General features: G+C 37.8%; 1 long non-coding RNA gene across 10 annotated transcripts in view; it reads left to right on the top strand.

The window, feature by feature from the left end:
* LOC149127989 (uncharacterized) overlaps positions 1 to 14,299 on the top strand; it is a 159,262-nt gene that overhangs the window by 75,782 nt on the left and 69,181 nt on the right. For 2 of the 10 annotated variants that reach the window (XR_016230200.1, XR_016230195.1), the window contains 2 exons: positions 4,134 to 4,246; positions 6,443 to 6,906. The exons of the other annotated variants lie outside the window; for them this stretch is intronic. This is a non-coding gene — a long non-coding RNA (uncharacterized LOC149127989). Of the gene's footprint in view, positions 1 to 4,133; positions 4,247 to 6,442; positions 6,907 to 14,299 lie in introns of those variants that run through there. 10 annotated transcript variants of the gene reach the window in all.

Genomic DNA, 14,299 nt, shown 5'->3' with positions numbered 1-14,299 from the left:
CTCTCTCTCTCACTGTCCACTCTGCCTGTCAAAAAAAATAAAATAAAATGATTTCATTTATTAAAATAAACTTACATCTTAATTTTATTTTCTGTGAACTTTAAAAAAATATTTATTCATTTGAAAGGCAGAGTGATAGAGAGGTGGAGAGACACAGACAGAAATCTATCTTCCATCTGCTGGAAATGGCTGCAATGGTTAGGCTGTGCCATACTGATACCAAGAGACTGGGGCTCTATCTGGGTCTCCCACATGCGTGGCAGTGGGCTGTCTTCTGCTGCTTACCCAGGAGCGTTGGAAAGGAGCTGGATAGCAAGCAGAGTTATTGGGAGTTGAGCCAGCACTCTGATATGGGATGCTGGTATTATAGACAGTGGTTTAACCTGCCATGCCACAACACATGCCCAATTCCATTTTTTTAAAAATGCATGATTTTCCAATGACCTTGGTTCATTCAAGGCTCCATCTTATTTTATGACAAGTTTTCATGTGATAGATGAGTCATCCATGATCCACACGTGTACATGAATGCATTATTCAAACAAGAGGTAAAATGTAACCAATAATTTGCATGTACATGTATTTCAGTGTTTTTTTTTTTTGTAAATTTTTAAATTTATTTTATTGGGGAGAGAGAGAGAGGAGAGAGGGAGATTGACAGAGAAAGAGAGAAACCTCCTGTCAACTGCTTCACTTCCTAAATGTTCATGAACCAGATACTCAATCCAGGTTTCTCACATGAGGGGCACAAACTCGGCTAACAGCCTCAGCCTGCTGCCTCCCAGGGTGTGCATTAACAAGAAATTAGAATCTGGAGCAGAGCAGGGATTTGAACCCAAGCATTCTGTTATGGGACCTGGGGATTACGAGTAGTATTTTACTTGTGCAAAGCATTTATCCCCTCAGTGTTTATTTTTTTTTCTAATTTGTGTATGTTCTATAATATTTATTACATAGGTATACAATATTTTCTTATATGTTAGAATAACAAGGTGCGCATTTAACAGGATGCATTTTTTTATTAATCTGCTAGGACACAGTATCAGAAAATAATTAAAAATTGCAATTCATTTCACAAAGGGTCATTTGGATTTCAAGTATATTTACCTGTCCCTTAACCCACATCTAATAATTGTTATAAAATAAAATGCAAGATAAGCAAAAATATCCACTAAGCAGCATGAGAATAAAGCATGATTTGAAAGCTGAATTTGTCTTGTTGATATCAGGGAAAAAGAATGGAAGCCAGAGAGCCTCCTGGGGCTTCTCCATGAACACTGAGTGGCATGCACTGGTCAGCTCTGAGCTCTAGCCTGCGTCTGTGGATCTCTCACCCTCAGCCTTACTTCTTGACTATCTGCAGATTTTTTTTTTTTTTTTGCCATACAATTTTTATATTAAGTGGACATAGCAATGGTCCAGTGAAGGATGTAGATAAACGACAGCTGGGAGGAAGAGTAACTTCCAATGTTCTACAACACAGGAAGATATCTTGATTGACAGCATTTAATGGTATATTTTAAAAGACTAGTATTGAGGATGTTGAATGTCCCCAACATAAAGTAATTATCAATGTTTGAGGTGAATACGCCATTTAGGCTGATCTGCGCATTATATATTGTATACACATAATATTAAAATATCAAACCCTATACCATAAATATGTATGATCAGCATTAACTACAAATAAATAAATATGAGACTACTTCAAAAATTTAGTGGAGAATGAAATTTTTCTTTAAAGGTTTATCTTTTTATTTGAAAGGCAGAGTTACAGAGAGGCAGAGGCAGGGAGAGAGGAGAGAGACATAGAAAGAGAGGGAGAAATATCTTCCATCTACTAATTCACTCTCAAAATGGCCACAACAGCCACAGCTGGGCTGATCTGAAGCACTGGCATCCATATGGGATGCCAGCACGGCAGGTGGCGGCTTTACTTGCTACACCACAGCGCCAGCCACAGGAAATGGAATTAAAACATAAGTTTGCACTGGTGCAAAACATTTGAAATCCATACATTTTTTTCTACCAGAAATTTTCTTTGAAGACTAGTGTGTGTGTGTGTGTATTCCAGACATAGCAACACAGGTACATTAAAACATCCAAGGAATAGCATTTTTAATATTTTATATTCATGTGAACACTTTTGAGTATACATGTCCAGTTTTATCTATGGCAATTACTACACATATGAATTTTGGTAAATTGTTATTTTTTCTAAAATGATATGAGCTTATTCTAAAAGGGAAAAAAATGCAATGCTTAGCATAAACTGTTCTCACTATCTTCTTTTTCTTTTAACACTTAAGTTTAAATCCCAATATTTCAGAGACTTAAACTAAATGCAAATTGGGAAACATTTTGGAGGTCTTAATTCACAGCCACACGTGCCACAAACTCAGTATCTCCCATTATAAAGCAAATAGAAAACACAACAGAACCCCTCTGGTGATCAGTTTCTCCTCAGCCATTCAGGAGTTGTTGTTTGACTTCTTCTCCAGCAATATCCAAGAAGGAAGAGGAATCTCCCCTCCTTTACCTCTGACACTGTCGTAGTACTTCCTACGCAGCATTTGTCACATGAGACAAAGCGGCAGAAGAAAGCATTATAGAACTTTTCATTGACCCATTGTAGACTTCAGGAGGCCTGAATGGTCTCAAGCACTCTGAGACTTCCTAGGGAGTTTTCATACAACACTTATCACATCAAGGAAAGCAGAACAATGAAACATGGCAAAATTTGTAATCAGCATGTCACCGACACAATGAGGCCCAGAGGTTCTCAAGCATCCAATGTCTCATAGTTGCCACCAGAACCAACTTACTGCTAATACCATGGTTTTCTATCCACTTGTTCTTGGCTGCCCAAGCTCTACACCCCGTTTGCTGGTGGGGATGCCGGATTACTGTGGGTAATGCTGAGAGCTCCATCCTGTGGGGGTCGTTCTACAGACAGATTGGCCCTGGATGGCGTTTTTCACCTGAATGAGTAAGTGTGTGCTAATGGACAGCATGACTCTTTCTGGGTTCAGGCACGAAGAGTGTTTGCTGGCAGTCTAAACAGCGTGTATGCATGCACTTCCATCTTAAATTTAGCTTAAGACCATTATTCAGATTAAGAATCAAGAATTTTCCAAGGTCCTTAAGGCATATTCTAATAATTCCCCTAATAATTTAGATTTGAGCACCTATGATAATTAGCCTTATTTAGATGTAAGCATATAATGAAAATTTATATTTTTGGAAATTTTGGACTAAGACTGCTACAGAATTTTCATAAAAAATCATGCCACTTACACACACAAACACACACACAGTTATATCCAGAAGGAGACTTCAAACATTACTTGGGTAAATGGAATTAAAAGGTAAATTTATTTTGGTGCAAACATTTTTTAAATGCATGCATAGGAGACTTCAAAAACACCATGGAAAATATGTATTATATAAAAAAAGAAACTAGATGTGGAGTTCAATAATGTTTTGCACCAAAATAGTCTTTAATTCTATTTCTTCACAAATTTTTTGAAGTACATTTGCATACACACCCAGCCCTCAGTATCCATGAGTTTCACATCTGCAGACTCAATCAAGTGTAAGCTCAAAATACTAGAAAAAATACAACTGTAACAAACATATACAAACCTTTTTATTCTCTAAATGTTATAAGAAGTATTTACATAGCATTTCCTTGTATTAGGTATTATAAAAAATCTAGAAATGATATAAAATCTAGAGGAGGATGTTCGTGGATTATATTCAAGCACTACACCATTTTATATAAGAGAATTGAGCATCTTTGGAATTTCGGATCTGTAGAAGCCCTTGAACCATGCTGAAGGATGTGCATGTGTGTGTGTGTGTCTAGTTTTACTGCATATGGGAAGGTATGTGCATGTTTATAGCATAAGACATGCATTCACATTTCAAAAAGTCAATGAAAAGTATTCAGAAAGAAACAAGCTGTTTTATTTATTTTATCCTCAGCATTTAGCATAAATGGTACGTACAGAGTGCTCAATATATATTTACTGAGTGAGCAAATTAATAAATGAACTTATGAATTCAACCAAAAAAAATCTCACTTTGTTGGCAGACTTGTAATGGATACGTGTCTTGTTTACATCTCTCAGCTGCCCTGAGCTTGTCCTCAAAGTCCCTTATCCAAGTCAAGATCCCTCTATGCATGGAAAGTCCCCATCATTGGCAGGGGTGTCTCTGAAGAGCCAGGCAGCTGCAGCTGGAGGTAGGTTCTGCAAGAAGAGATGTCCATCACTTCCAGTGCACACTGAAATAGCTATTCCCTCTAGCCCACTTCCAATTGTATTTTCTTCCTTTGCTAAAGGGGACCCAGGCAGGATCTTTCTGTGTGACATATTATTAGTATGTCTTTCAGCATAGAAATGTGCCTATTGCAACGTCTGTTCTTCAAAAGTGAAAGCAAAAGCTCTCCCTTGAATCCATCCTTCCCTCACTCAGTTACAGCTTCATTTTCTTTTTTCTTTTTTTTTTTTTCAAATTAAACCAATGGAAAAACCTCACAAAGTGGTGTGTATCCACATCCAGTATTTTCTTTAATTTCATCGTATTTGTTCTAGTGGCTTTACTCAAACTGCTCTCATCACAGTCATCAGTGGGCCCTCTGGACACACCCCTGGCTTTGATAACCTTGACATTGGCATTGTAACCTTGACCCTGGCCCACTCTCCTTCTTCTCTAGGTTGTTCTTTTATATCTTTTTTTTTTTCTCTTGTCCAGGAGCATCTTACAGAGTCTCTTTTCCTTTATTCTCCCTCCTGAGAAGCCCTAATCTGTTGTGCAATTTCCCTGGTGTCCAAGGTCATTGTCAACAGTTCCATAGTTGTACATGTCTTCTAAATACTGAGAATATTCAAGCTTGACTTTTTAGTTCTGAGTTCTTTCTTAACTCTCCAGGGTTACAAATCCTGCTATCTGCTTGAAATATCTTCTCTGATGTCTGCTTTGCATGTCAGATCTTATCTGTACTTATATACAACAGAGTTCCTGATTCCTCACACAACAATTTCTTCTCAGCCATCCCAATAGCAACTAATCGGTCACCTCACAAACAAGTCCTGAAGCCAACATCCTCTCTTCATGCAAGATTTCCAGCCCCCACTTTTCCCTATATTCAACTCATAAACAAGTTCTTTCAAAAGTATCTTCAGGATATTCCCTATATGTATCCATGTCTTGTCAATTTCTCCTCCACCATCCACATCCTGCACATCATTAAGTCTTGCCTCAGTACTAGACAACAGCCTTGGAACTTACTCCTTCTAGGTTTGATTCATCAATAGTTCATTTCCCCCTATTGCTTTCAAATAGCTAACTAACTCTCCTCCTCAAATACGTTCTGCAGCTCAATATTGATTTAGGATTATAACCGCCTCTCAGGCTGAGTAAAAACTCCACTGAGCTTGACTTTGTCTCATGTTTTCTGTCTCCTACGACGTTTCCTTCAAGTCCAATCTTTGCCCCTCACAGATTTCCTTGTTAACTTCAAACACATCAACATGTGTTTTTCTTTTCAATCTTCAGGCTTTGGACCAGCTGTTCTCTTTTGGGGGTACAGCCCTTTGTTCAAGTATTCCAATGACTGTTCACTGTTGTCACTTGCATCTCAGCTCAATATCATTGCCTCTCCCACCTTGTCCAATGGCCAGCTGCACATTTGGAGCTGATCATCACCGGGAAAAAAAGTGAAAAGAAAGCACATTTACCCTATATTGTAGCAATTCTTTGTCTTTGTTTTTTATAAGCAGTTTTCAGTACTTGATACTATCTGCCTTAGTTTCTTTTTATTTGTCTTTCCCAGTGGTAACATCTGGCTGGAATAAGGAAAGAGAATGTGAACTCCATACTGGCCTTTTAGGAATAAAGTTTTTTTTTTTTTTTTTTTTTTTTTTTTTAAAGAACTTTTGAGGCATGATAGATGCACAGTGTTAGGCTGATTTCTCTGTATGAATATATTTCTTTGAGATTCTGAAGTGAACTTAATTCACTTCCTGTGGACTTCTTTAAATTGTTCTCTGTCAACCAACCCAAGACCCCATTAAACAGCACACTCGCTTACACTCAGCAAATCTGTGCGACAGTTCACTGAATTTTAAATTTATATTGAAACCCTAATTGAAGAAAATCAGAAGCAGCTATTGACATCACCAAGCCCATTCCCAATTTTTATTTTTCTTAGCTGTTCAGTTGAGGACTTTTCCAGAGTAAACAAGCATGAAATGATTGTTCTGTAGTTATTTTGTCATTGAAGGCAAACTCAAGGTCTGGGAACACTTGCAGAAATGGCGCCAGATTCTCTATTTTTTTTTTCTTTTTGTATTATTTGTTTTAGTTGTGTGGAAGTATCAATGGCCGCTAACTTGTTACTAAAATCTGTTATACTCTCTGTTCTTCCTCTACACAGGTTAAAATCATTTATAGGTGCTGAGAATCCAGAAACCAAATTGTTGCAGTTCATGGAATGATGCTGGCTTATCAGAGACAACTTTATGACCTGTCTTGGACCAATTTCTTTTTTCTGATATAGAAAGTTAGGACCTGGAAACTGTACAAGATGATTTGTATTAACAAACCTGTGAAAAACTAGTAGATGGATCTCATCAGCCAAAATTAGAGCTCAAACGCTATTTGAAAGCAGCAATTTTAGATTATTTGGATCTGACACTACCCTGCCCCCACAAATTTCCCAGAACTAACATCTGGCCCATGCATCTCATCTCCCTCATCAAACGCCCTATCATGAGATTTAGTACTAGTGCACTCCCCAGTCCTGCTAGATGTATTGTCATTTTCTCTTCTAACTGACTAGAAAAATAGTTCCACATTCATTGTCCACAAGTGCTTCAAGTCTACTAGGAAATTAAAAGGTGAGAGAGATTCTGATTAACAGAGCCCATGTCTTTTAAATGCAGAAAGGATAGACAAGTGAAAACCTGAATAGTATTAATGAATTATTTGAAAATGTATGTATTAAAAGACAGAGGCTTAATTAATTATATAAATATGAAAAGGGACAAATGTAGCCAGCAGGTTAATAATGAATATTTCAGAAGCTGGTGCTTAAGAAATATGTTCCTTAATTATGTTCATTTACAGATTTCTGAAAGAAAGGGTGTTAATGGGATAAAAGAATTTCAATACACAAGATGAAGATGAATCAAAATGAAATGTGAATGAGAAATTTAGAGCACACAATATAAGTGGATTATAAACACTATAGTCTATTTTTCCCATATAAATGCATTGAGACAATGTTCTTTGTTTCTTTAGATTTTAGATGTTGAAGTTTAATGGGGTTTTAGACAAGGAAAGTTAAACTTAATGCCATCTGAGTTTTTCCTATGTATATTGTGCGTATTTATCCCTAAAACCTAGATTTCTTACCAGAGAATATTCTGTAACCAAGAATAAGAAAATAGATATTTGTTTACAAAAATCAAACAACATTTAGAATATATATTTTTTGAGAGGTGAAGAGATACACAGAGAAGTGCATATGGAGAGAGAGAGAGAGAGAGAGAGAGAGAGAGAGAGAGAGAGAGAATCTACCACCCATAGGCCAGGCTGAAGCATGGAGCTGGGAATCCCCTCCAGGTCTCCCACATAGGTGGTAGGGAACCAAACGCTTGAGCAATCCCTTGCTTTCTCCAAGGATCTGTATTAGCAGGAAGCCAGAGCCAGAGCCAGAGCTGGACTTGAGTGCAGATACTATGACATGGCCTACAAGCGTTCCATTTGGGATCTGAACTGCTTGGCCATATACCTTCTGCACAACTGCTTCATGTTTGAGGGAAGAGGGCCTGAAAACCCCGTTCTCTGTTATAGTCTATCAGTTATAAAGTGTGATTTTCTAAAACTTTATTTTCTATTCCAGTATTTGCACAGGAGCTATAGTTATGATTATAATCCCAATGATTATCTATGGCTTTGAGTATTGCATAGGCACAATGGTTTGCTTCCTTTTGACCTTTTGTGACATTCCATTTCTTTTAAGTTAACTGAGAATTACAGAATTTAACGAGTTCAGAAATTACTAATTACCACTCCCACCAACTACCATCTTGTGGATAAGAACTCTGAGTCACTGAAAAAGTGGACTGCTGTGGGTCACAGAGTGAATCAACTTGCACAGATATTAGGGATTCCAAATCCCATGCCTTTCAGTGAGACAAGCCTATTTCATTAGAAAATGTTAAAAATATGCATTCTGGCCAAGAGGCCACCATACTGATGCATGGTAAACCAGAGCATTCACACCTTAATCTGCAAGGGTATCTTAAAACTACTCTACCAAACAAACTCCAGTCCTGGTGTCTAATGGATCCTCTTAATTTTACTTTTCCACCTTCATCAATACTTCATAGGAGATGTTTAAAAAATCACATCATATAAATAGAAATAAAATTATAGATTAGATATTTGAAAAAACTCTTACAGTCAATTAGCAACAAAAGAGAAATCCAATGCTATACATTCTTTGTTTTCAGCAAGGCATTCTCTTAGTCGTAGCTCTGGCATCCCATGAGTGTTGATTCCAGTCATGGCTCTTGGGAAAATGGTGGAAGATGCCCTGAGCTCTTCGGCCTCTTCCACTCATATGGAAGACCTGGATACATTCTAGGATCCTGGTTCCTTTGTTGCCTTTTGGGGAATGAGCCAGCAGATGGAGTCCTTCTCCTCTCTCTCCTCTCTCTCTCTCTCTCTCTCTCTCTCTCTCTCTCCTGCCTTTCAAATAAATAAAAAATAAATCTAAAAAATAGCAGCAGCTCTGATAACACTGCTAATGTCAGTATTCAACAAACAACCGTGGCTAAGATGCCTTATAGTTCAATTAAAATATTTTCTTGATTATCTTTGAAGGTAAATTAATTTCCTCCATGTGAAAGAACTTACCCAGCAGGTTTTGTGAAAGCAGTCAGCTCAAACTGATTTTCTAGAAATATTCTCAGAGTGTAGCAAATATTGCTTGCTGTGTGACTCTCCATCTTACTCTTGACTCTTCGTTCCTAAGAGAACACCAGTCCTCTCTGCTATAGGCATGGAGAATCTTCCAGGGCAGCCATGGAAATTCCATCTACCTTGTACAAGCTCAGTTTTGGAATGGATGCATAACACACAAAGAATGAATTGTGAGAGGCATCTGTTTAATGATTTCTGAGAAAGGATTTTCCTTTTAAGAGGTGGTCAGTAGGAGATGACTTATCTGCTGCCACTTGACACTGTCACATATATATGTGTTATTTGATTGCCATAGCAATCTTGCAACCATGAGGCCAGCCAGCTGGAGAAATTCACTGAGAGGCCAGAAGGGCAGAGTCAGAGACTAAAGGAGTACTGTTTTCCATGTCATTATGAGGCCTTGGATTCAACCAACCCTTGCATCATTGTACCTGAGACTTCTTGTTATCCAAGATAATACCATTTTCCTCATTGTGGTAAGACAACTAATGGAGGGTTTCCTGTTGCTTTGTACGGAAAGCATCTAATGGATATACAAATACTATACAAGTAACTTTTTTTCCTGACATTTTAAAACATGTGGTGACCTCTATCAAGGACTTCATCAAGATAGTTCATCACTAAATATGCTGCTAAGAATATATGGTTGGCTGGGTTACTATCCCAGTGATGGAATATTCAAAATTTAATCAGTTTTCAGTTCAAGGAAATAACCGCTAATAAAAAAAGTGCTTTTGGATCATTTCATGAGGCAGAGTACTTTATTCCATATGGCATCCTGCACGTCCATATGGCTTCAGGAATTAGAGAGGTATATTTGTCAAAATATTCAATCAATTGCAGCCCTTAAAGTTGATAATGTTATGTGTTTGGAGCATACACCATCTCTTGAATATGGGGGAAAGTCAAAGGAGCAAATGCCAGCCAAACGAAAATCATAGTGAGTTTATATTCAGGAGAGAAAGAAAAGAAAGAAAAGAGACCCGCACTGCTGTAATTTAATCTAAATCATGTGAGCGATATTGACTCTGCACTGCAATAACCTACTCACGGGTAAAAGCAATGTGTAATAAGGTTTATTCAAATAAGAATGGGGCAGGAAAATCCTGATTATTTTACATTCCAATTGGCATAATTTCAGACACTTCAACCATATATAAAGCAGTTACCTCGAAGAAAAAGACATGTATTAAGCAAACTTAAACACCTTCAAAATATTTCAGTTTTTTAATAGACATTTTCTTCTTGTACCACAAACCCGACATCAGAGATTGTTCATAACCCCTTCTGGCTTTGGCTGCCTGTAAACTGTGACTGATTTAAAAATTCTTCTGCAAATTCATCATTCTAGATAAAATATTTGGTAGAGTAAGCTGACCATGTGAAATGCACCACACCAATGGCACCTCTCATTTCCATGTCTTATATTCTGGGTCTGATGGCTCTGCTGTGAATGGGAAAAGCTGGTTCAGGAGGGCAGGCAAAGCCTCCTGGGCAACAGGTTTTTGGCAGGGAGAAAAAAATCAAGCAACATAACAACTAAACCAATCCGGTATGAGTAGGAGCTCTAGATCAGTGAAATTATCCCAAAGGAATGAGAGCAGAGGTTGTAGGATTCAACGCTGTGCAGAATTAACTACCAGAAAAACAAGGTTGGTTCCCTTGGATAAAAACAGAATCAAATCATCCTTCAATAAAGAGAGGAGCAGGCAAGTCTACAAGGGCCATAAGGCACAAAGAGACCAATTTTTTGAAATGCATTTCATTTTAAATGAATTATTCTCAGGATGCATTGCAGATCCCATAAAAGGTAGGTGAATGCAATACAGTGTGTATGTATCTGACTATTTATAAAATGAAAATAGATTTCACACCCTCGAAGAATGACCCTACAGGTGCTATAGTGAAGCCAAAAGAATATAAAGGTCAGCCAATTTCTTCCATTTCTGCCAAGAACCAGAACTTCTCAGTCATCAGAACTCTGGGCATGCCCACCTCTGGGGCTCAGCTTACAAGTAAATTGGCTAGTCAATGCCTTTCAAACAACGCAACGATGCTACCCATGTCTGAACTATTACAGGCAAGAATGTATTTAAAACCAAACAACATGCTATGGCATCATATTGAGCCTAATGACTGTGTACTACAGGATTGAGAAGATTTTTCCCAATTCTTATGTCACTCTTTGATGGGCATATATCACATCCCAAGACAAATTCCAGTCTGTTGACTGTGATGTGAGTGCTGTAGGGGCCTGTAGATAGGCAAATGCCTCCTGGTACCCCATCAACTTCTTGGACCCATGTGCTACACAGGCAAGTGTGCAGATGGGCTGCAGGTACCTTAGGGACTCAGCCTCACTGTTGTGTCTGTCCAAAAACCTCCCACTTTTCACGCAAACATCCTTGATACACTCTCAACACACTGATTTCTTCTTTCTAGGAAACTCTAGTACTATATTGTGGCAGGGACCCCTCTCCTCCATGTAGAAAAAACTGTCTAAAGGCAAACAACAGTAGAGGCTTGCAAACAAGAGCCTTCCAGGTACAAGTGGGTGGAGGGGGGTTTTCTGAGAAATACCACAAATGCAGTTAGTCAACTAAAGCAACACTATTAGGTCAACACTATTGGGTGCATGCATAGGTGACATTGTGTAAGAGTAGTGTGAGCAATGCTATAGCACTAAAATACCCAATCGAAAGCTCTGTAACTGTATATGTATTAGGAAATTTAAAGTTGTTTGTGCTAGGGTATATAGGACAGCTGTGTTCAGGGCCCAGAATTTGGAGACCAAACTCTCCTATGGGCCATACAGCAAAAGAAAAAGCTGTTTTTCTTGGTAAGAGCCTTGGTGTGTCCTGCCTCTCTGTCCGAGTTTCCTGCTACAAAATAATATCATATTTAATGATACTCACTGAATTTTTTCTCTTGTCTCTCTAAAAATTTGCAAATTTGTTGAGGACAGAGGTCATGCCTTGCTGTCTCTTAGTCATTTGTCCTTAGTACTTAGCATGGTGCTGAGGATATCAGTTAGGGCCATTTGATCCACAGTGTTGATTAGCTCTGTTGTTTCTTTGTTGATTTTCTGTCTGGTTGATCTGTCTATTGAAGTCCTCTGTTACTATTATTGGGTTCTATGTCTACGTTTAGATCCATTAACATTTGTTTTAAGTAGTCAGGTACCCTGCTATTGGGTGCATATACATTTATTATACTCACATCTTCCTGTAGAATTGATCCCTTAATCATTACATAATGCCCTTCTTTTAACAGTTTTTGTGTTAGTCTATTTTGTCTGATGTTATGATAGCTTTGCCTGCTTATTTTTGCTTTTCATTAGCATGGAATACCGTTTTTCATCCTTTCGCATTTAGTCATTGTGTGTTCTGGTGGGTGAAGTGTCTTGTAGGCAGCAAATAGAAAGGTCTTGTTTTTTAATCCATTCAGCCAGTCTGTATTTTTTTTTTTTTTTTGACAGGCAGAGTGGACAGTGAGAGAGAGAGACAGAGAGAAAGGTCTTCCTTTTGCCGTTGGTTCACCCTCCAATGGCCGCCACGGCCGGCGCACTGCAGCCAGCACACCACAGTGATCCAACGCAGGAGCCAGGTACTTATCCTGGTCTCCCATGGGGTGCAGGGCCCAAGCACTTGAACCATCCTCCACTGCACTCCCTGGCCACAGCAGAGAGCTGGCCTGGAAGAGGGGCAACCGGGACAGAATCCGGCACCCTGACCGGGACTAAAACCCGGTGTGCCAGTGCCGCAAGGTGGAGGATTAGCCTAGTGAGCCACAGCGTCGGCCCAGTCTGTATCTTTTAATTGGAGAATTTAGGCCATTTACATTCAAGGTTACTACTGATAAATAATGACTTGGCCTTTCCATTTTCCCATAAATATTTCTATTGTTTGCTTTGGATTTCCTTTGTATTCTTAGTAGATTTCTTCCTTTCACGTTATTTCATAGTGATAAATATTTTCTGTGTTTCAGTGTGTAGCACTTCCTTAAGCATCATTTGTAAGGCTGAATGAGTGGTGACAAATTCTTTCAATTTCTGTTTGTCATGGAAGGTCATTATTTCAGCTTCATTCATAAATGAGAGAATGAGAGCTTTTCAGGGGACAATATTACGGTTGACAGCTTTTTTTTTTTTTTTTTTTAGTATCTTTCAAGACTTAGACTATGTCTCTGTTCTCTTCTACACTGTTGGGTTTCTGATGAGAAATCAGCTGTGAGTCTAATTGGAGATCCTCTGAAAGTAATCTTGCATTTCTCTTGTGCACATCTTTTCCTTTTTCATTCATCTTGGAATCACGGCTTATAATTTTTTCATAGTAGTTTCTTATGATTCTTTGACTTTCTGTGTTGTCAGTTGTAACATTGTCTCTTCATTTATAATTTTATTTATTTGAGTCGTCTCCCTTTTTCTCCTTGCAAAATTTTTGTCAACTTTATCATTTCAAAAAATCAAGTCTATGTTCATTGATCTTTTATATTGTTTTTTTCTTGCTATTTTATCTATTTGAGTTCAGATCTTTATTACCGCCTTTCTCCTACTAAGATTTAACCTAGTTTATTCTTCTTTTACTTGTCCCTTAATGTATATGATGAGTTACTTATTCAAGAAATTTCTTTTTTCTTAATGTTCACAATTTATCTAGATATTTCTCTTCTTGATATATGGTGTTTCCATTTTTATTTATCTCAACATATTTTTATTTCACTTTTAATTTCTTCTTTGAGCCATTGTTCAGAAGTATATTATTTAATTTCAACATTTTTATGCATTTTATTGTCCTTTTATATATTTTAATTGTATAGCATCAAGGTCAGAAAAGATACTTAATATATTTTCAATATTTTTGTAATTAATTAAGATTTGTTCTGTAGCGTAACATGTCACCTTCCTGGAAAACGTTTTATGTGAGCTTGAAAAGAATTTGTATTCTGCTTCTGCTCTTCTGTTGGACAAAATGTTCTCTATTTGTTATGTGTGTTTGCTTTGTAACGTTCTTCAATTCTGTTGTTTCCTTATTGATTTTCTGTGATGATGCATCCATTGTGATTCAGTATTGAGTTCCCCTAATATTGTTGTAGGGCTGTCTATTTCTGACTTCAGGTCTATCAGATTTTGCTTTAAATATTTAGATGCATTTCTCTTTTAGGTGCATACATATATATTTTTAAAGATTTATTTATTTATTAGAGAGAGAGAGAGAGAGAGAGATCTGCCATCATCTGGTTCACTCCTTTAATAGCCACAATGGCCAAGGCTGGGCCAGGCCAGGAACAAGGAACTTTACCA

This window comes from Oryctolagus cuniculus, chromosome 2 (genome assembly GCF_051225735.1).
Source record: "Oryctolagus cuniculus isolate XC-2025 breed Fujian yellow rabbit chromosome 2, ASM5122573v1, whole genome shotgun sequence".
Lineage (NCBI taxonomy): Eukaryota > Metazoa > Chordata > Mammalia > Lagomorpha > Leporidae > Oryctolagus > Oryctolagus cuniculus.
The sequence above is the reverse complement of the archived record's forward strand: the minus strand, read 5'-3'. Positions and strand labels throughout refer to the sequence as shown.